Source organism: Papio anubis, chromosome 2 (assembly GCF_008728515.1).
Source record: "Papio anubis isolate 15944 chromosome 2, Panubis1.0, whole genome shotgun sequence".
Taxonomy (NCBI): Eukaryota; Metazoa; Chordata; class Mammalia; order Primates; family Cercopithecidae; genus Papio; species Papio anubis.
This window is the reverse complement of record NC_044977.1, coordinates 79,368,697-79,391,805: the sequence shown is the minus strand read 5'-3', so window position 1 is coordinate 79,391,805 and position 23,109 is coordinate 79,368,697. Positions and strand designations below refer to the sequence as shown.

At 38.2% G+C, this 23,109-nt stretch overlaps 1 protein-coding gene across 14 annotated transcripts in view; it reads right to left on the bottom strand.

Annotated features, from left to right (window-relative positions):
- FHIT (fragile histidine triad diadenosine triphosphatase) overlaps positions 1-23,109 on the bottom strand; it is a 1,487,995-nt gene that overhangs the window by 1,125,263 nt on the left and 339,623 nt on the right. For 5 of the 14 annotated variants that reach the window (XM_021933567.2, XM_021933552.2, XM_021933553.2 and 2 more), the window contains one exon: positions 2,030-2,215. The exons of the other annotated variants lie outside the window; for them this stretch is intronic. The gene's annotated coding sequence lies outside the window, so the exon portion shown is untranslated. The remainder of the gene's footprint in view (positions 1-2,029; positions 2,216-23,109) is intronic. 14 annotated transcript variants of the gene reach the window in all.

Sequence of the window (23,109 nt, the reverse complement as noted above, 5' to 3'; positions counted from 1 at the left end):
ACATTGTTTTAGGGGATATTAGTGGACACCCTTAGGGACCCAGTGTATAGCCCTCAAGTATAATGACTCTTATTAATACAACTTAGAAAGCACCCTTTGAAAATACATCAAAACCCTAAAAGATTCGATTAACTCCAAGGAAATGAGGATAAAGGGCAGATGCATGTAAGAATCCAGCTGTCTTCTATCTACAAAGCTCTTCATATCCACAACCACAGAGACACTGCTCGGCTTCTGAATCACCTTAGTTCACAATAAAATAGAAATAAATCATAATAAAATAAAATAAGGGATAAATCTACATGTTGGCTTTGAGAAAAATTTTCAACAGCAACAAACCAACTGCTCAAATAAAGGACCCCCTAAAATAAATAAATAAGGTACATAAGAGGGAAGGCATGTGCTGACCAAAAAATTCAAAAATTCTCCCATTTCTGTCTGATGTTGAAAAAAATCATAGGTATTTAGCATTTTAGCCTATGCTGTTGAATGTGGTGTCCACTAATTATATGTGGCTATTTAAATTTAAATAAGGTAAAATTAAATAAATTTATTTTCTCAGTCCCATTAGCCCATTTCAAGTGCTCAACAGCCATATGAGGCCAGTGGCCAGTCAGCACATGTATCAGACATGTCAATCATTGCAGGAATATTTGTTGAGAAAAAAATGAACTACTTATTTAGATAAAAGTAGTGATTTGTTAGACATGCCTAATAAAATTCAGTTTATTTTAAAATTGTGTAATTAAATTCAGACCTATAAGAGTCTGAATTTTCATTTTAATCATTTGTATGTATTTCATTCCTCTGAGTATGAAGAGATTCTATACCAAGAGACTCTCTATGGAGACAGGACCCAGTTTGTACTAGGCCCCAGCTCTATCTTGGGCCCTGTGCTAGGCATTTCGTATCTGTTATGCTACTTAAGGCTCATGACTCCCTATGAGACAGGCATGCTTATTCTCATTTTTCCCTAAAAGGGAGGGCTGTGACAAGGCTGAAGCAAAGAGAGGGCACATCTTTTCGGGAATAACACTTGAGAAACATCTATTTCTTCTTAAGCAGCTCTACTGCTACTCAGAGAAGTAGAGTATGTAGACCGGACAGTTAAGTTTTCCATGGATAGGATATACTTAAAGGGAGATCAGATTTCTTTCACACACAATTGTAGATTTTTAAAAAATTGTCAAAATTCTCCTGTTCTAGCAGCAACTAAGAAGTGACTCGGAGAAGCATTCAACAAGCAGGAAAGAAGAAGTCTGCTCAGACGGAGGCCCTGAATCAGAGGTGCCTGTCATCTGTTCCCAAAGGCTCCAAACTCCTGCCACAAATAGACTGAGGGTTCCTCTTTCTATAACTTCTTCTCTTCAATCTCTGGAAGGAATGTACTTGATATTTATTTTTAATCTGAGTCTCCTTCTACAAAAATGTAGAGGATGTGGTACCCAGCCCCTAAAGTTTTGCCTCTTGGTATTCACACTTGTGAAGTCATTTTCCATGTGCAAGAGGGCTGATCTGTGTAAGCAATGAGATGTTGCAGAAATGTATGACTTCTGTGGCTAGGTCAGAAGAGCCATGAGTCCTTAAAGCTTTCACCCTGTTCTCTATCTTGAATGGCTGTCTCTGGAGGAAGCCAGTCACTATACTATGAAGTTACTCAAGCAGCCAAGGGAGAGGCCCCCATGGGGAGGAACTGAGGCCTCCCTCCAATGCTCTCCATCAAGCTGCCAGGCACGCAGTACCTTAGAAGTGGATCTTACAGTCCCAGTCAAGTCTTCAGATGACTGTAGAGCCAGAACCACCCCACTAAGCCTGTCCCAAATTCCTAACTCACCAAAATAACATGAGACAGTAAATGTTTACTGCAGTTTTAAGCAGTTGAGTTTTGGCATAATTTGTTATGCAGCAATAGGTAACTAACCCAGAGGGTTTTTCCAGCTTTGCCTATGGGCAAGCCTACAGATGAGACAAGCTACTTTATATATTTAGTTCTCTCTCTCATAATTATCAGGAGATATAATTATCTTACCATCCAGGCTGTAAGATTCTTTCATCACAAGCACCAAGTCATCCATTATTGCAGTCTCCCTTCCCATGCTTGATGAGTAACTGGGTTCCTGTGATTTTTCCTCTTTTCTTTCCCCATTCACTGTTGAAATTATTTGCCGCAACTATTGGGTCCCTTCTCTTCAGTTTGCCTCCTTTTCTTTTCCTCCTACATGAGCAGAAGCCAGGAAATTGAAGGTATTCGATCACAAAGTGTCCATGACCCTCAGCAACATGAGCCTACAATAGTCTTTTTAATGACCAGAGGAAGATTGTGAGGACTCTTAATTAATTTGTTATGAACACCCACTCCCATAAGGAAGCTGCTATGCATTTGTGGAATAAATTAAATAAAATTAGCAAATTTGCTTATTATCTATTTCCTGCCCTTTGAACACAAGCTTTACCCGTAAACTACATTTATTACACACTAACTGAATATGCAAGGCACTATGGGTAATGCAAAAAATATAGCTTGTCTGTTTTCAAGGTACTCATAAGCAAATATAGGAGACATCACAAAGATGCAAATATGTATTCATATTCACATATATGCATAAGTAGACATTTACATATCAAAGACAGTGAAGGCTAAGGGCCAAATGAATGGTACACACAAGTGTTAACAGATCTTCAAAAGAAGATGTTATGGCTGTGAGCTGAATTGATCAGGGCAGCCTTTATGCAGGAACAAAGTCTTAAGAAGGTTTAAGTATGGCAGATAATATTACAGATACCACTAGGTTCATCCAGTTCTCCTTTGGCCTGAGGATAGAGACTCCTGCACATCTCAGCCTTTTATGAGTGGGCAGGATCATGTGACTAGCTCTACTTAGTGGGGCATGAGAAAAAGTAACATGTTTCATTTCTTAAGTCAAAGAAAAAACTATGTTTAATTCTCCAATCTTTCTCCCCCAGAAAGTTCACATGCTCTGGGTTAACTATAGGATGTTAGTGGCTCCCTCAGCCTGGGTTTCTCTGAATGACTATAATAAGCAGAGCCCCCTGACAACTTTTGTTGAGCGTGTTCCATTAGCAAGAACTAAACCTTTCTTTGTGATAGGCCACGGTGATCTGGGGACTCATTTGTTATTGTGGCATAACTTAAGTCTCTCCTAACTAAAACAGAGATTCCCAAAGGTGGAGAAATGCAGAGAACAGTCGAAGTAGCTTATAAGTTATGTCTCACATGACCTTTCCCAATGACAAACCTGTGTGCTCACCAAGACATAGCCTGTTATGACATATCTGAATACAACTGAAGGTTTTTAAATAAAAACATAAGAAAGTTGGAAAGGCAGCAGAATGAGCTACTGCCTGTGGGTGATCATTACAGATCTCAGAATAACAGGATTATTGATGCCTTGGCCAGAAGCATTCCTTTCCCTCCATTTTCTTTTTCTTTGAGATTGCAAGCCATATATTTCCATTTGGAAAACAGTATTTCATAACCCGTAAACCTAACATGAGTTCTGTGAAACCCTCGTTTACAGTTGAATGTCCAAAAATAAAGACTTGGAATTCCTTCAAAGCTATCCCATTTTACAGGGCAATGCTTTCTCTCTCTACCAAGAAAGTGTTCCCGCTTGATAGATTCCCCTCTCTTGCTGTATATTACACTTACTGCTCTATGCCTGTCACTCCCTATTCTCTTCCTAGTTGTTCGTGCCTTATTAAATTCCACACCTTGAAACAACCAATAAGAGTCGGAAAGTCTCAAGAAGCCCTTTCTCATACAATCAGAGCTCCTTTTTTATCTAGGAATACATTGTCTTTTCCAATCAATTCATGAGTGGGATTCTTTGACAATTTACTCTCTTTGTAACGTGTTGTTTCTGAATGAGTAGCAAATGGTCTTCAATGAGGATATGGTGACACATTTTAGCTAAACTGTTTCATACCAACATTAACTCCCCTGTTACTTTCTCAAATCAAGCTTCTTTGAAATTGATTTGCAAATAGAATTTAGGAGTCTAAAGACACAATCAAATAGCTGTTTCTGTCTATTATTCTCAAAGCGAAGCTCCAGGCTGTAATCTCAGGACATGCATGAAAATATCAAGTAACAACTCAAAGGCCCATTTCGGCTTCAAATACCTTTGAATATTCATGGATTTGAGGAGCAGAGTGGGATAGCAGGGGAATGGAAGAGGAGGATTCTGAGAAACTTAAGTATCTACATTTTAGAATGTTTCAGTCTTTGGCCTTTTAACACTGTAGTACAGCCTGGCTTCTGTCATTTTGAAGGAATTTCCCAGCTTAACCAAATCCCAAGGAACCGACCTCAGTTTGGTCTCTTATCTAAGGAAATATTCTGGCAACACAACAGGAAGGATTTCGAAAATTTAATGAAGATTTTGAAATACCCCTAACACATTTAATTTGAAGATAATACCTATTTCACCCAAATCTCCTAACCCCCTGTGGAAGATCAATTCTAATTTTTGAGGGCAATTATTCATGTGTTATTGGCTTGAAGTACAGAATATATTAGTAAGTCTCTTCAGTTCTAAGTAACAGAAACCAAACCAGGGTGTGTTAAAATTGAAGGGGCATCATTAGAAGGGTCCAAGAGTGTCTCAAGGACTCAGAGGCAAAGACGTAGCCAGTTCCTCCCAGTGCCAGGAACCAAAAGGTGGGCAGGAACTCAGGGAATACAGCCCTCTTCTTTCCCTGCTTCTCAGTTTTCATAGGGAAATATGGTTGTCCACAGATCTCTTGTTTACCTGTCATAGTTCTAGCCACATGCAAGGAATGACTGCCTATCTCTGAATTCCAAATTTCAGAAAGTGAGACCTTGGGGTGAGAGGCGGGGCATGCTCGGATTCGGTGTCTAACTCTAATTCAAACAACTTTTGCCACGAAGCCATCTAGTGGCCAAATATGTTTCTAAGGCCCAAGGGACCACTCTTACAAAGATCTAGTGAACCATCATTCACTAGAAAGAATACATGCTTTCTAGACTCCAGAGCCACCCCACAAGTGCCAAGATAAATAATAGGCAGCCAGAGTTTAAGCAATGGCCACCATCACTGCAAGTTGTCTCATCCAACTTCTGCCTTTATAGGAGTTGATATGACTTCAAATACTCATGTCTGACACCAGCAAAGAGGGATGTCTGTTCTTGAGCTCTTTTTCTTGGTTCTCAAGGGGCCCTCAATACCTTGCTTTACCATTTAGTGTGGATTCTGACAAAAGAACAAATTAAGATACTTTTATTTGATTTTTACTTTTTCCTTATAAACACTTGCAATAAATATTGTGGGTACCTAGAAATAATCCACCATAGTGCACAACACAATCTGTTGTCTTACCTTCGCTTCCATTTTCCTTCTTGGTCTGACATATAAATTCACCTTGCTCCTCAATTCTGTCACCTACTATTTTCAGCATGTATGAGCAAGAGTAAAGTGCATGCCCATAGAACTCAGAAATGAGGAAACTAATATTGCTCTGTTATATGCATAATGGATCAATATAGAGGTATTTAAACACACCAGGAAAAAGAAAACAGGTCAGTAGGACTTGACTTTCAACTGATAGAGAATATTAACATGTTTATGGGTAGAAAAAGTGGTCAGTTGTAGAAAAATATACAAAGAAAAGCTACAAAGAGATGTTGGCAGTGGCCATTTAAGCACTGTCTAGGGAAAGGAAGACTTTAGTTAATGACCTTCAAGTATTCTAGTGTAGGGACATGGCACCCCTACTGTGGAGAGAGATGCAGGAGGTGGAAGGTAGCTAAGGCCTTGGAGTTTCAGTTCCACAGGCAAGGCTATCTATCCTTATCATGAGAACTGAGCAGCATGAAGCTATCTGTAGTCTGACAGTCATGTCGTATGTTGTGTCAAATGAAAACATAGCATCACTCAATTCCTTTTGTTCTCTTCTCTTGCTAAACAGGCAACTATCTGATGCTCTGGCTTCCCATGGACCTCAGACCTGCTTAGTGCATGGAATGCAACAGTCCCAATAGTCTGTGCAGTGGGCCAACGCTGGTTGTAAAATCACAAAGGGGCCTTCTGGGCTACCAGGTCTCACAAACTTGGGTAATGTGATTTCATCTTGAAGAGAGATTCCCCCACGGGTAAGACCATGGACCATGGTAAATGAGTGTACCCTAAGAGAACTGCTTGGGAAATAGTCACTTAGCCTATTCTCCTGCTGATGCCCCAGACATTGTCAACATGGACCCATTGGAGCATTTCCTCATTGATGTCTACATTCATTAGCTTACTCTTAATTAAATTTTTTTAAAAGATGGCACAACAGCAGCATCGAGAGCATGATTTTTAGGAGGAAAAGGAATCCCATGTAAAACTGTTTCCATTTGTGGTTCTTGCCTTTCTGTCCTTATCCATAGGACAGCTCATTCTTGCATATCTGCAAATCTTGCATGCCTGCCATTTTGTGTCTTCCTTTTTCTCATTGTATCAGAACCATTATAATAAGTTACATTAGAACCTGTTTTGCATATTTTAACATTGCCTTCACAGTGAAACTACAGAGTGCTTTATGATGGCACACTAATGAATATTCTGTTCTGCTTCTGTTACATGACTACTGTAGGAAAAGTCTCCAAGAACTCCTGTCTCAGATGATTATCTCTCCTAATCAGGCTCTCTACTATCAAACTGCTCAGCAAAAGAAACTCGCCAATCCATAGTGCTACCAGAAGTCTAATAACATAACACTGTCACCACAACTTTTTCAGCACTAAATATGATCATTTTTTTAAATAGTAAGTTTATTAGGTACATAATGATACTTTTCAAGTTCCAGCCTGTTTTTAAAGGACTCTATATAAATAAGGAAGGGGTCCAGGAATGGTAACATATTTAATGTGTAAGTCAGGATGCTAAATGTCTGACTGTATTTGTTTATTTTTTTCTGAAATGGAGTCTTGCTCTGTCACTCAAGCTAGAGTGCAATAGCACAATCATGGCTCACTGAAGCCTTGACCTCCCAGGCTCAAGTGGTCCTCCCACCTCAGCCTCCTGAGTAGCTAGAACTATAGGCACACACCACCATACCCAGATTTTTCATTTTTAAAATTAGTTAGTTTGTTTGTTTGTTTATTTATTTATTTATTTATTTATTTATTTTTGTAGAGACAAGGTCTTGCTTTGTTGCCCAGGCTGATCTTGAACTTCTGGGCTCAAACGATCCTCCTGCCTCAGTCTCCCAAAGGATTGAAATTACAGGTGTGAGCCACTGTGCCCAGCTCCTATTATATTTTTAAAATGAATATACTGAGGAAAATACAAATGGAGTTCAACTGATAAAAAGAAACTTCTGTGATATAAACAGGTGAATACAATTTACAACATCATATCAAAAGGAACTGCATGTTTTGCCTGCTATGTGTCCCTAAGTGTGACACACTCCTGAATGGGACTTCAGTTTGCCAAAAGCCTGCTTTCTTTTGTTTGTGGTAGAAATTCCATGCTATGAGGAAATGCTTTCATTTCTTTCAATATCTCATGAGCACTTGTTGCAAAAAACATTTGTAGGCAAACAACTTCACACATACTAAAAACTTGTAGCAGAATGTTAATCTAACATGAGTTGTCCAGCTCAGGGGTCTATAATCCTGTAATTCAGTGTACTATCACTTCATTTTGGTTCCAATAAATACATACTTTCTGTGAGGCCCTTTGGGGAAAGGGTAATTAGATATTTCACATCTAGTGGGATATCTTTCCCCCTTTGGCTCCCTGCCCTTCTTTCCTTCTCCTTTTCTTCTCTTTAATTCTTCTACCCAGAAAAATTCTCAAGGAGCAAAAACACAGTACTCTCTGCATTTTTGTAAGTTGGTCAGTTTTGCTTTCTGGTTTTTGAACGAAAATTATGCCTCAAAAATAATCCCACATTATTCTCTAAATTCATTTTCCTCAGTCATTAGCCCATAACACCAATTTTCCTTTTGAAAATATAACAAAGAATAATGATCATTTTTTTAGACAAATCCTCACTCAGAATGATTCAAAGAGAATACAAATTTAATGATCACGCTGAGAATCCAAGTAATACATCCCAGGAAATAATAATAAAATTTATAATGGCCTTAAAATTGCTTAACTCCTTTCAGGAAACACTGAATTATAGGGTGGCAACATAACCAAGGACTGGCAACAACTCACAAAAGTCTGGAAGAGTTTTGTCTTTGAGTTCATAGGCAAAGATGCTTAAATTGTTCCCCCTTCAAAAAATAAAGATTATTTATTATTTACTTTCCTGTGCACCGGACACTCCAGGAACATGCCTATAACTCTTGTGTTCTTAGATTTGAGCTTCAAGGTCTCTGACTGATGAAAAAACTTGTAGGGTAGCATGCCAACCAACTTGGGTTTTTTGTCTGTTTTTGTTTTTGGAGGAGGGGAACAAGTCAGGCAGAGAGGGGGAGAGAGAGAGGGGGGAGAGAGAGAAAGAGGGAGAGAGAGATATCACACTACCAGAAGCTTCATAAAGAAACCTGTAAAGCAGAACCAAAGTGGATGAAAGCAAAAGGATACAATTTTTCCCTCCAGATGATTTTACTGGGAGGAAGAAAGATTTGAAACTATTGAGTGCTTTTTCTGATAACCACCTGTGGCTCTCTCCAAAGACACACATGTAAAGTTGGGCAAGTTGTTTTGTCATGTCAGGAAAATACTTAGTAGCAGTCTTATAAAAGTAAGCACTCTAAGCTGTCCCAAGGAGCTGTGGATTTGCTGTGCAGCCTTGTTTCCTTCAACAGGTTCCTTTGTTGCTTTGTGTGATCCCCCAACAAAGGGCCTGCCCTTCTTCTAAGATGGGTTTACCATTCTCTCTGCATGAAGACTGTTCAGAAGTACACAAACCGACAAACCATCCAAGCTGCCTCTATCTTATAGTCCTGGTATATCCAGGGTACTAAACAGTGGCCTACAGGATGGGAAATTCATACTGACTGACTCCACAGGAGACTGGGAAAGCTTAACTGGCTGATAGCTATAAAGTCCTCTGAAGGAACAAGCACTGTTTAAAATTCTAAGTAGTAATCTTACAATTTGCTAATGGAAAGAAATATAACCCAGCTAATATGTGCCTCTTATTTCAGAGGATGTTTCAACAGCAAAGCCCTTTACAATATTCAGATAAACTTCGGTGTATAGAAAGCGCAACAGCAAGCTAAACAGCAGGGCTTCCCACTATGGCATTTTAAAATGTGGTAGGTGAAATTTGTCACCCCTAAGCAAGTGTCTATAATAAAAATAAAATATCACTACTTATATGGTACATGTTAAAAATTGTCCACTCTCCCCAACTACACCAGATCAAAACCTCTTGCTTTTTAAGTTATGAAATTATAGAGCTGTATTGAGCACACCCCTACTTATGAGTTCTGTAACCTAAGGCATGTTATTGAACCTCTCTGAGTCATTCCCTCATCTATATAGACAAGGCTAATGGTAATGCCTACATTGTAGGGCTGTCGTTAGAAATTAAAAATAATTTAATAAAATAAAGGCTGGTATTTATTAAACTCTAAATACATGTTTGCTGCCATCAGCAGCAGCAGCAGCATCGGCTTGCAATCATGCCAGCACTCCTCAAAGAAAACAGTTCTAAAAAGTCTGTGTGCATCCATGGTCTGAAGATTTTCTTGGTCTAAAAAGTCTCTTGGGCTAGTGACCAAATCCTTCATTAATTTCAAGAGCTCTGGGAACCCTCTGAAATTGAATGTGGAATGGTATAACTACTGGTCTGTGTACATTTTTCTAGAAAACCTCACATCTTTCATCACATTAAGAGGTTAAGAATCGTTGCCATATGTAGTCATTAACTTAACTTTATCTCCTTTCCACTTCTAATGAAGAACTAGAGTGCTGTTTAGGGCATGTAACCAGGACAGGGACAGAAGAAGGAGACTATGCATCTCTCACTCTTGCTGATTAGGCTCCACCCTCTCCCAGCTTCTGGGGGCCTCCTCTCCCAAGAGTTGCAATCCTACACCTACTTCCCTTCTGCAGTCTCAACCTATCCTCCTCTAAGGACTAATCATGCCATATGGCAGGAGAGATTAAAGACTAGCTAGGTCAATGCTCTAAACTCAACACCAAGTCACCTTTGAGGCAGGGTGCTATCATGGAAAGATCACGACCTCTGAAATAGGAAGGTCTGTGTTTGATTTGGTTTGACCACTTACTGGATGTATGACCTTGGAAATGTTTACTTAATCATGTCTTTTGTCACCTATAAAATAAATACAATAAGATTTACATTGTGAGTCTATGAGAGAGAAATGAGATAACATAGAGAATATTTTTTAAATGGGAGCACATATCAGGCAACAGTAGATGCTCAGCAATGTTCTTTTCATACCTGGGCTTCAACCTGGTACCGCTGGTCACGTTCCGAGGACCCAAATCCCTCTAGGAATAAACTCTGGCCCTTGTTGGCTTCTTTGTTCTTCCTCCCACCTACACACTAGAACCCATCCAAAGACATAGGTCTGACTACCTTGGAAACCTTTTCTGATGCTTACTACTTGTCCAACATTCATTTTTCTGTACCATGTGTGTAGATACTGAATTCCCCACCTTAGAATTCTACCCACCTCTTGGGCCACCCTGTTACAATGTGTGAATGACTATCCTACTCCCACTTCCCAAGTTAACCACTTATTTGAATGGCTGCCCATCAACATACCCCTTAAATACCATGTTAGGTCTGTCAAACCGAACCCACAGACAAGCCTTATCCTAAATCCTTTACTGCCCTCTACCACAGTGCTAACTGGTTCATTGTGCTTGTTCAGCATGCAGGGACCTTTGATTTAATGGGCCTCTCCCATTTTTCACATATCATGAAAGTTATCAAATTTAGGTTAAGTTTAAGAAGTCTATAGTTATTCAAGTGAAAACTTGTAGGCAGTACAATGGATAATAATGGTAAAATGATCATTTTTGAGCTCTTACAGATGCCAGGCATAGTCTTAAGAGTTTACATATATTTTTTCATGTGATTTTCATAACAATCCTACATAGAAGATTATGATCATTATCTCTACTTTATAGGTGAGGAAACTGAGACTTAGGGAAGTTAAGCAAATGGCCAAAAGTTATGCAGGTAGTAAGTAGCAGACATAGAATTGAGAAGAGAGCTCCCATTCTAAGTAAGCATGAAAAATTTCAGGGTGCCAATTTTTAGCTAAGGAAAACTTATTCGTGTGTGTGTGTGTGTGCACGCGTGCGTGTGTGTGTGTGTAAATGAATAGATATTCATCTACTTATGAGTTCTGTAACCTAAGACATATTATTGAACCTCTCTGAGTCATCCCCTCATCTATATAGACAAGGCTAATGGTAATACCTACATTGTAGGGCTGTCATTAGAAATTAAAAATAATTTAATAAAATAAAGGCTGAATAAGTGACCATATTATGAACATAAATTTTTGACTTTATAACTTTACAGTGATAAATAACCTCAGGTTATCAGGAACCTAACCTTAAACCACCTGAGATGTTATCACTGTTCCTTTAGTAAGAAAGGGATTTTTCAACCCTGAGACAGATAAGAGTGTATGGTCACTGAAATCCATTATATTCATACTTTTTGGTTGAGTTTAGGTAATGGAACAATCTGAGTATTTTGTATCAAGTATTTGTGATGTTTAAGAGAATTTATCATATTTAAGACTCTGACAGATTGCCCCTGCAATTAGATTATTGACTTCTAATTTTAGGTTAAAAAGTTTAACAGAATTTCATGTTTTTAAGTAGTACTGAGATGTTTAAGATAACTGAAGTTATTCTGTGTGAGTCTAGTATATTTGATTCAAAACATGGCTTCAAAGCTTAGAAAGGTTTTGCTTGTTAAGGTTGTGAGCTTGTACTGCCAAGTATTCGAAGTGTTTACAAAGAAAGTAAAATTGTTAAATGTGTAAAGTTATTTTAAAATATTGATGAATACATTTAACAAGTAAATACAGAAGTGTATTTAAGTAGACATTATTCTTTTATGGCATTCATAAATTCATAAATTGCACAAGATAATCTGAGTTGCTCTAAATGCTTTTCAAACTTAAGTTTAGGGGAGCAGCATCAGCAAGATGGCTCACTAGAAACCCTAGCACCCATCCCTTCCACAGAGACAGCCAAAACAATGAATAAACAACTACATTTTAATGTACATAACTGAAGGAGAGTGCCAGAGTACATCAAAGGCGTAACAGAAACCCTGGTGAGCACAGAAACTCAGGACAGCCACAAAGAGAATGGAAGGACACATCACAACTCTACCACCCAACCCACAGCTGAGATGATCCAGAAACCCAGAGCAAACTTTCCCTGTGGAAAAAAGGTAAGCAAGAGGATCCCAGTAGCCTCCACCAACACCTTGGACACCTACAATTCTCACTACTAGAGTCCCCTGTAGTCTTCACTGGCACTAAGTCCAGCTGAGGGAGCTGCCTAGAGGCCACACAGCTGCACTCACCTCAGACAAGGAACTAACACTGTGCTCTATTTCCTGTAGCCCACATGGCAACTGTGCTATATCATCTTAGAACTGGAATTACTGGTGGAGTGTGATTTTCTCTTGAGGGTGAGCAGCCTTGATGCCCCTGCCTCCGTAAGGCCAATCCGCCTCCCAACCACCCCTACCTGGTGGCCACAGCCAAGATGCCAGCAACTGTTAATGCCTTTCCCCATGGAGCCAAACAGTGAAAACTGCTCTCCCTATCCCTTCACCTGCCCTCTTGTGCTAGAGCTGAAGCGATACATTCCCTCCCTCCCGGGGAAACAGCTCTTTGGCAGAACAGCTCCATCTGCTTCTCTCAGCTGCAACTATACACTGCTTCTAGGGGTCTGAGCTGAAATGGCACAGTATCTCCCAAGGAAATAGTGCTTTGGTAGAACCCTGTATCCCAGGTAAACGGTGCCTGGGCCACACAGAACAGTCATGCCTGAGCTGAAGTGTCACATTGCCCCTTGGGGAATCATTGCCTTGGTCAAGTTAAACAACTGTGCATCCCAGGGCTGAGATGATGTAGTATCTCACGTCCCAAGGAAACAGAGTAGAATATGACCTAAGACAGTCTACCCTACTAGACAATCGAGTACCTTGCTTTCCTGAAGCTGGACTAGTCCACTAGAGTCTGAACTGCTAAGACATGCTGTTCCCTGGGGATTAGACTCATCACTGTGCTACTCCCTGCCCTCCGGGGCCCAAACAATAGCCATGCTCAGCCATTCTGAGGTACTTGCTGCCACTGTGCCTGGCCACATGGAGTCTGGGATACAGCTGTGCCCCACCATTCCAAGGTCTAAATTTACCACTATACAGTGCTTCATTCCCAGGGACGCAAGCTGTCACTGAACCCTATTGGCTTAGGCTTCCAAATTATAACTGTACCATGCATGCCGTGCTCAAACCCCTAAAACTCTCCTTCTTTCCCAGAGTTGAGCCAGGGCTATATCCTCTTCCCCAGGGGTAGAATCACAGCTACAACATGACCCACTGAACTAAAGCTGGTAGGGGGTGCCTAAGAGTCATAGACTTTGGCTCTGTGGGAAACCTACATTTGACCCAGCTACAGAGAGTGAACCTGTACCCGAAGACCCAAGAGCCACAATAGGTTTGTGAAACTCTGATATTAGGACCCTGACGCCATAGCCACTTCAAGTACCAGCCTCTGGAACTCAAAGCAATGGAACTGCTTGTAGGCCATATAAGAGGAATCCTCTTGGTTAATTATCCCCATTATGAGGAAAATGAGAATAGGAGGACCCCAAAAGCTCTTGCCACTGAGGACATTAACAACCTATGCTGCCACTGCCACTACCATACACTTCTACAGCCTAAGTCATTCAGGCATCCACAGTTACTGTTGACACCAAATGCAGCTAAAGAAACTGCATAGATACTACACCACTGAACCTACCTGGAAACAAAGTCACTACACCTTTCCTAATTAGCACACTAAGATCCAACTAAATGTGAAAGTCTTTCTCTGCAAAAGCCACTCTAGAAAGTCTGGAAGAGGCAATTTTCCACCAAACACATAGACATTGATGTAGAAACACAGTAAATATGAAAAAGCAAAGAAATATGTCAATGCCAAAGGAACAAAATAACTCCCTAGTAACAGACCCTAATGACAAGGAAATCAATGAATTGCCAGAAAAGGAATTCAAACTAGTGCTCTTAAGAAACTCAACAAGATACAAGAAAATATAGATAGACAATTCAGTAAAACCAGAAAAAGAATTTATTATATAAATGAGAAATTCAACAAAGAGATAGATATTATAAAAAAGATAATTCAATTAGTAAAATAAAAAATACAATAGAGAGCTTCAAGAACAGACTTAAGTACAGAAAATAATCTCTGAATCTAAAAATAGGTTATTTAAAATTACTTACTTAGAGAGAAAAAAATAAACAAGAAAGAAAAAGAGTTTTTAAAAAAGACTTCAAGACTTATAGGACACCATTAAGTGAACACATTTTTGTATTACGGCAGTTCCAGGAGGAAAAGATGTGTAAAAAAAATGTAAAACCTAATTTAATTATCTAATAGCTGAAAATTTCACAAGTCTGGATAGAGATGTGTATATACAGATCCAGGAGACTCAAAGGTTCCCAAATGATTCAAGGCCTGATGCACATTATAGTTCAATTGTCAAAGTCAAAGACAAAGCAAGAATTCTAAAAACAACAAGAGAAATGTGTCATAGTGCATTTAAGGGAATTCCCATTAGACTAACAGAAGACTTCTCAGCAGAACCTCATAGACCAGGAAAGAACAGAAAGCTACATTCAAAGTACTGAAGGAAAAAAATTGTCAGTCAAGGATACTATATCCAGCAAATATATCTTTAGAAATGAGGAAGAAATAAAATTTTTATCAGAGAAGCAAAAACAGGGAATTCATCACTACTAGACCAGTTTTACAAGAAATTCTAAAGGGAGTCCTGCATCTGGAAGCAAAAAATGATTGTTACTACTATGAAAACACACAAAAGTATAAAACTCACTGGTAGAGCCTGAGCGTGGTGGCTCACGCCTATAATCCCAGCACTTTGGGAGTCCAAGGCAGGCAGATCACCTAAGGTCAGGAGTTCAAGACCAGCCTGACCAACATGGAGAAATCCTGTCTCTACTAAACATACAAAATTAGCTGGGTGTGGTGGCGCATGCCTGTAATCCCAGCTACTCAGGAGGCTAAGGCAGAAGAATCACTTGTACCCAGGGTGGAGGTTGCGGTGAGCTGAGATTGCATCATTGCACTCCAGCCTGGGCAACAATAGCAAAACTCATCTCAAAAACAAACAACAACAACAAAACTCACTGGTAGAGCAGATACAGAGAAAAAAAAGAGAAAAGAAGCAAAACTTATCACTACAGAAAATCACTAAACCACAATGATAAATAATACGAGAAGAAAAGAACATAGGATATACAAAATAACCAGAAAATAGTTAACAAAATGACAGAAACAAGTCATGACTTATCGATAATAGTTAATAAAATGACAGAAGAAAATCATGACTTACCAATAATAACCTTGAATGTTAACAGAATAAATTCACCACTTAAAGACATAGACTGACTTAATTGATTTAAAACGAAACAAAACAAAACAAAAACATCATCCATCTATATGCTTTCTATAAGAAATTCACTTCACTACTAAGGATACATATAGACTAAGAGTGAAGGAATAGAAAAAGATATTCCATGCAAATAAAAATGAAAAGTGAGCCGGAGTAGCTTTACTTATATCAGATAAAACAGACTTTAAGTGAAAAAACTGTAAAAAGAGACAAAGAGGATCATCATATAATGATAAAGGAATCAATTCAGCAAGAAGCTACAACAGTTGTATATGCATCCACCACTGGAACACATTGATATATAAATCAAATAGTATTCAATCTAAAGGGAGAGATAGACCCCAATGCCATAATAGTTGGGGACCGCCACACCCCACTCTCATCACTGGATAGGCCATCTAGACAGAAAATCAACAATGAACCATTGAATTTATACTGCATTTTAGCTCAAATGGACCTAACAGACATTTACAGAACATTTTACCTGACAGTGGCAGAATATGTATTATTTTCATCAGCACATGGAACATCCTCAAGGACAGATCACAAAGGCCACAAAATAAGTTTAAACAAATTTAAAAGAAATGAAATCATATCAAGTATCTTTTCTGAACACAATGGAATAAAACTAGAGATCAATAACAAGAGGGACTTTTGGAAGCTGTATAAATACAACATGCTCCTGTATGACCAAAGAATCAATAAAAAAATTAAGAAGAAAATTTAAAAATTTATGAAAATGGAAGCACAGCATATCAAAACCTATGAGATACAGCAAAAACAGCGCTAGAAGTTTATAACAACAAACACTTACATCAGAAGAGTAGAAAGATTTTAAATAAATAATGTTAACAATACAAGAACAAAAATGAAAACCAGAACAAACCAAACCCAAAATTAGTACAAAGAAAGAAATAATAAAGATCAGAGGAGAAATAAATGAAATTGAGACTAAAACTTACAAAAGATAAATTTTTAAAGCTGTTTTTTGAAAAGATAACAAAATTAACAAACCATGAGCTAAATTAACCAAGAAAAATAAGTCCCAAATAAATAAAATTAGAAACAAAAAGAGAGACCTTACAACTGACAACCCAGATATACAAAAGATCATTAGAGACTGGTGCAAACAACTAAATGCCCACAAATTGGAAAACCAAATAGAAACAAATTCCTAGACACATACAACAACCTAACAAGATTGCACCTAGAAGACATAGAAAACCTAAACACACCAATTACAAGCAACAAGTTGAATCAATAATTTTAAAAAATGTTCTATCAAAGAAAAGCCCAGGACCTGAAAGCTTCACTACTGAATTCTACCAAACATTTAAAGAAGAACTAATGCCCATCCTTCTCAAACTCTTTTAGAAAATAAAAGAGAAGGGAATTCTTTCAAGCTCATTTTATAAGACCATTATTACCCTGATACCAAAACCAGATAAGGACACAACAAAAAAAGGCCAAAATCCCTGATGAACATCAGTGCAAACAACCTCAACAAAATACTAGCAAATTGGCCGGGCACGGTGGCTCAAGCCTGTAATCCCAGCACTTTGGGAGGCCGAGACGGGCGGATCACAAGGTCAGGAGATCGATACCATCCTGGCTAACACGGTGAAACCCCCTCTCTACTAAAAAATACAAAAAACTAGCCGGGCGAGGTGGCGGGCGCCTGTAGTCCCAGCTACTCGGGAGGCTGAGGCAGGAGAATGGCGTGAACCTAGGAGGCGGAGCTTGCAGTGAGCTGAGATCCGGCCACTGCATTCCAGCCTGGGCGACAGAGCAAGACTCCGTCTCAAAAAAAAAAAAAAAAAAAGAAACAAAATACTAGCAAATTGAATCCAGCATCACATTAAAAAGAACATTCACCATGATCAAGTGGGATTTATCCCAGAGATGCAAGGACTGTTCAACATATGCTAACCAATAAATGTGATACTTCACATTAACAAAATTAAAGACAAATACGGTATGATCATCTCAATAGATGCAGAAAAAGAAAAGAAAATTCAACATCCCTTCCTGATAAAAACCCTGAACAAACTAAGTATAGAATAAGTGCACCTCAACATAGCGAAGGCCATATATGACAAATCCATAGCTAATATTATATGGAACAGGGAAAAGCTAAAAGCTTTTCTTCTAAGAACTAGAACAAGACCATGATGCCCACTCTCACCACCGTTATTCAACATAACACTGGAAGTCCTAGCCAAAGCAATTAGGCAAGAGAGAAATAAAGGGCATTCAAAATGAAAAGGAAGAAGTCAAACTGTCCCTGTTTGCAGATGACATAATCTTACATACAGAAACCCATATAAGCTCTATCAAAACATTCTTAGAATGATAAAACAAAATCAGTAAAGTTGCAGGATACAAATTAACATACAGAAATCAGTACCATTTCTATACACCAACAATGAACTAATGAAAAAATAAAGCAAGAAAGCAATCTCACTTACAATAGTAACAGAAAGAAAAAGTAAAATACCTAGGAATAAATCTAACCAAGGAAGTGAAAGATCTCTACAGTTAAATGACAGGACACTGATAAAAGAAATTGCAGATTTGGTTACAAGAAAAGGAAAGATATCCCATGTTCATGAATTGGAAGAACTAATATTGTTAAAATTACAATGCTACCAAAAACAATTTACAGATTTGATGCAAATCTTTTCAAAATACCAATATCATTCTTCACAGGATTAGAAAAAAATCCGAAAATTTATGTGGAACCACCGAAGACCCCAAATAGCCAAAGCAATCCCTAGCAAAAAGAACAAAGCTAGAGGTAGCACATTATCTGACTTTAACATATACAGGAAAGTGATTATAGCTAAATCATCATGTTACTGGAGTAAAAACAAACACATAGGCCAACGGAACAGAATAGATAAGCCAGAAATAAATCCTTTAATTATAGCAAACTGATGTTTGACAAAATGCCAAAAACATTGCATGTGGAAAGGACAGTCTATTCATAAATGATGTTGGGAAAACTGGATATCCATATGCAGAAAAAATGAAACTAGATCTCTGTCTCTCACATATATAAGAATCAAATCAAAATGGGCTAAATAATTAAATGTAAGGCCTCAAACTATAAAACTAGGAGGAAAACCTTGGGGAAATGCTTCTGGGCATTGGTCTGGGCAAAGATTTTTTGGATAACACCTCAAATGTAAAGGCAACAAAGGTTAAAATAGACACATGGGATTATATCAAGCTAAAAAGCATCTGTATAGCAAAGGAGACAATCAACAGAATGAAGAGACAGCCCACGGAATGGGAGAAGATATTTGCAAACTATCCATTTGACAAGGGATTAATAACCAGAATATATAAGGAACTCAACTTAACAGCAAAAGTACTAATAATCCAGTTTAAAACTGGGCAAAAGACCTGAATAGACATTTCTCAAAAGGAGACATACAAATGGACAAAAGGCATATGAAAAAATGCTCAACATCAGTAATCCTCAGGGCAATGCAAATCAAAACCACAATGAGATACCATCTCACAACAATTATAATGGCCACTATGAAAAAGACAAACAATAACAGATGCTGGAGAGGATGCAGTAAAACAGGAATGCTAGTATACTGCTAGCAGGAATATAAATTAGTACAGCCATTACGGAAAACGGTATGGAGGTTCTTCAAAAAAACTAAAAACAGATCTACAGTGTGACCAGCAATCCCACTGCTGGGTATATATCTGAAAGAAAGGAAATCAGGATATTGAAGAGATACCTGCATACCCATGTTTACTGCAGCACTATTCATAATAGCCAAGATATGGAATCAACCTAAGTGTCCATCACCTATGGATGAAAAGATAAAGGAAATGTGGTATATATACACAATGAAATACTATTCAGCTTATTTTATACAATTAAACCTAAAATGTATTTTAAAAAATAATAAAATCCTATTTGCAGCAACATGGAACTGGAGGTCATTATTTTTATGTGAAATAAGACAAGCACAGAATGACAAATATCGGCTGGGCTCAGTGGCTCACATCTGGAATCCCAGCACTTTGGGAGGCTGAGGAAGGATTATTTGAGCCCAGGAGTTTGAGCCCAGCCTGGGTAATATGGCGAGATCCTATCTCTATGAAAAAATTAACTGGATGTGGTACTCCATGCCTGTGGTCCTAGCTACTTGGAAGACCAAAGTGGGAGGATTACTTGAGCCCAGAAGAGGCTGCAGAGAGCCATGTCTGTGCCATTTTAACTTTACTCCAGCCTAGGTGACAGACTGAGTCCCTTTCTCAAAAAAAAAAAAAAAAAAAGGAAGAAAAATAATAAGAATGAAAGATGAATATTACATTCTCTCACTCCTATGTGGAAGCTTAAAAGTGTGGATCTCATGCAGGTAGAAAGTTGATGGGTGCTACTAGAGCCTGGAAAGGGTGGCAAGAGGGGTGAAGAGAGGTTGGTTAATAGATATAAAAAGACAGCTAGATAGAAGGAAGAAGTTCTAGTGGTTGATAGCACAGCAGGCTGATTATAGTTAACAATAATTTGTTATATATTTCAAAATAGCTGGAAGAGAGAATTTGAAATGTTCCTAACACAAAGAAATGACAAATGTTCAAGGTGCTGGATATCCTAATTACCTTGATTTGATCATTGCACATTGTACGCATGTAGTAAAGTATCACATGAGCCTATAAATATGTATAATTATTATGTATCAATAACAAAAACATTAAGTTTAAAAATATATCTTTAATAAATTACTTTTATTAAAAGCCCAAATTATAGTAAATAAACCCTTCTGCATACAAAAAGTGATCTATTAGCCACTGAAAATCTTATAACAGAGTTTCTATGACAGACTTATGAGCAATAATAAGTATTTTAAAATATAAATCAGATCATGTCATATCTTGGCCTAAAACACTTCATTTTTTACCAGTTACCCTTATGAGAAATTCCAGTCTCCCAGCCAAGGTCTATGAAACCCTTCAAAATTGACTCTTGCCCACTTCTACCTCCTCACCAATTATCAACCTCCCCACCCCAGTCACTTTGGCCTTTTTTCCTCTCTCTGATACATCACGAGTTTATTATGGCAAACAAGTCTTTTATATTTGTTATTTTCTCTACCTGGAATACTTTTCCCAAAATACTTTGCATGGTGGGATCTTGCTTGACATTTAACTCTCAGCTCAAATAGTGCCTCCTCCAGACGCCTCCCCTAATTGTCCTTTACACCAATAACCTCTGACACGTTTATATGTTTTACAGTCTTAGGAATATTCTCAATGCCTGACTTACCATGTTCATTTATTGGCTCCTATATTTATTTCCCCTCTCTCCCAAATAAAATAAAAGCTCAATGACAGCAACAGCTTATTTGTCTTTCCTAAACCATTGCTTGGCACATATTAAGTGCTCAATAAATATCTGTTGCAGAAATGAATAAACTTAAATAAATAAAACCCATATTTGCCTTAATACTAAGTTATTTTTAAATCATATCCTTATGTAACATTGAATCCGTAAGACTCAATTATCTGGGGTTTATTTGACAAATTTGATTATCTTATTTGGGGGTTAATACCATAAATTGCTAAAAATAGGCCAATTGCCAAACAAAGCACACAAGCAAATATGATCCCTCCCCAGGATGCTTGCCATCCAAATTATAAGCATTGAAAAATCTTGGCAAGGCGCCTATGCTAATAAGAAAGTGATCCAATATTCATGAGAAGAACTTGAAAAACCATTATTTTTGCCTGCAATTTTCTTGGCTTTTCCATAATTAATATGTCATTATCATCAGAAGGCTAAGAGATCAAGAGTTGTAAAAGCACCCTTTCATGTAGTACTCATAGGGACAATGGTATTTAGCAAGTATCACATTGACTTCTGGTAAGAGAGAATAATCCAGAATCTGCGGTTAATAAATGCTAGAAACTACTACCTGGAAAAAAGAGAGGGGCAGTTGGCATCAAGACAGAAAGGTAGGGTGTTAAAGCTGATCTAGAGGTAGGAAAAGAACACATTCTAGAGATGCCTGGGAAGAAACAAATTCCAAGTACTCACTGTCATGGAAAACAGTATGATGGGGTCCTACCTTCTATCCCTGTTGTTCCTTTTTAAATAGGTCTTCCTGGTTAGGTCAAGAAGAAACTATTCTTGAATGCCAGTTAATAAATTCCTTCATTGACTCAACATTCCATCCCTACACCAAATTAGCTCACTAGAAAGGCTATCTAGACTATCTACTACCTGCTATCTAGGTCATAATACATTAGCAACCTGTACAAACATCTTTTCAGAGTTCCAGTTTATAGCATGGCTTGGTTTGTTATCCAGAGTGAATCTAGGAAACAATTAGATCTATAATCGTACAGCAAATTTCATTTGACTATATTTGCAAACGTTATCAACTATGTTTTTTTTTTTTTTACCATCATATATATAAAATGATTGATAGAAAAAGTTTTTCTTATAGTTAGGAAAAATTTGTCTCTCCTGACAAAGTGGTATTCTTCCTTTTGCAGCTAATGGCAGTTATGTAACTTGCTTCTCTTAGATGGCCTTGGCCATCTAAGAAGCTTACAGCAGAACTAACTTTTGTTTAGGTTGTCTAGAATGACTTCTTCTGACCCCTATTTTTCCCTGCTTAACCTTGTTGTTCAGTTCTGTTTAGACTTCTGTTTTGTTTTGTGTTTTACATATACGTCTTTTCTTATTAGTTGGTTAAAATATGCTTTTAAAGTGTATAAGATAAAAATAGTAAGGCCGGACACGGTGGCTCATGCCTGTAATCCCAGCACTTTGGGAGGCTGAGGCAGTCAGATCATCTGAGGTCAGGAGTTTGAGACCAGCCTGGCCAAAATGGTGAAACCCCATCTCTACTAAAAAAATACAAAAATTAGCTGGGCATGGTGGCACACGCCTGTAATCCCGGCTACTCAAGAGGCTGAGGCAGGAGAATCGCTTGATCCCAGGAGGCGGAGGTTGCAGTGAGCCAAGATCATGCCACTGCACTCCAGCCTGGGCAACAAGAGTGAAACTCCGTACCCCCTACTCTAAAAAAAAAATAATAAAAATAAAACAAAAAGCGGTAAATAATTTTGAAATTTTAAGCTCCCTTTTACCAAAAAAGGGTTCTGGGTTCTGGCCAGAATATAGTAAATGGCAAGAAATCAGTCACAGCTGAGGTAGTGCCAGGAACTTGGTGTGAGGGACAGGAGGAGACAAGCAAAGATTATTTAAAAACAAGGAATTTTAGCCTCTCTGTAAGTACTTTTTTCTATGAAAACATAAAAGGAAACTTCCCTTACAAAGGTTGATCGATAAACATGAATGTCTATATGGAAAACAATGGGATATCTGAGCTAAAAGGAATCTTAGTGAACTCTGATCCAATCTCCCTGATTTGAGCATAAGGAAAAGTGTGATTCAAAAATTAAATATTTCCAAAGAAACAACAAGTTGGTAACTAAGTCC